Here is a 683-nt window from a genome sequence, read left to right as displayed (position 1 = left end):
TCCCCCGTCCCCTCCCGCTCCCTCCTCCCCACGCACTCCCCCTCGGCCCTCCCCAAACTCCGCGCCCAGAGCGCCCTGCGGGACCGGAGCGCGCCGTCCCGCCCGCGCCCTCCTCCGCGCGCACGTGCGGGCGGCCGCGGAGGGTCTCCGGCCTCTCCCGGACGCCATCTCCAGGTGCCTCCGTCAGCAGCAGCCCTTACCCGACCCCGCCTCCACCGTCAGCCTGGCCCGTGGAGGCACCCCTGCCCACCCTTGCTCCTGGGGGAGGGCGCCCCGAGCCTCCCCAGCACAACTGGCACCTGCGGCTGGGGTCACCCAGTGTGAGTGAATTGGGACGTGGAACAGGCACATCCAGCAAGCGGGAGACCCAGCTTTGAGGGAGGGCGCCGACTAAAACAATCCTAGCGAGTTTAGCCCGAGGGCACTGAGACCCCGAGACAAGATGGGGGTAGGTCAGGGACACCTGTTGACCCTCGGCCTCCAGCCTGGCGCGCTTAGGGCCCGGAGGAGGCCAGGAAAGAGGCTGTGCCTGAGAAGCAAGGCGAAAGCCCCGGGCACGCACGGAGAGCAGCTCCCCAAAGCAGGCTTCCCTTCCTTGGCACAGGCCCCGGGTCACTGGAAAGCCTCGCTGCTCAGGGAAGCCTGGCCACCTGACTCCCAGCGCCTTGGTCTGCTCCATGCCA

The sequence above is a fragment of the Equus quagga genome, chromosome 1, assembly GCF_021613505.1.
Source record: "Equus quagga isolate Etosha38 chromosome 1, UCLA_HA_Equagga_1.0, whole genome shotgun sequence".
Classification (NCBI taxonomy): Eukaryota; Metazoa; Chordata; class Mammalia; order Perissodactyla; family Equidae; genus Equus; species Equus quagga.
This window is presented reverse-complemented; position numbering follows the sequence as displayed.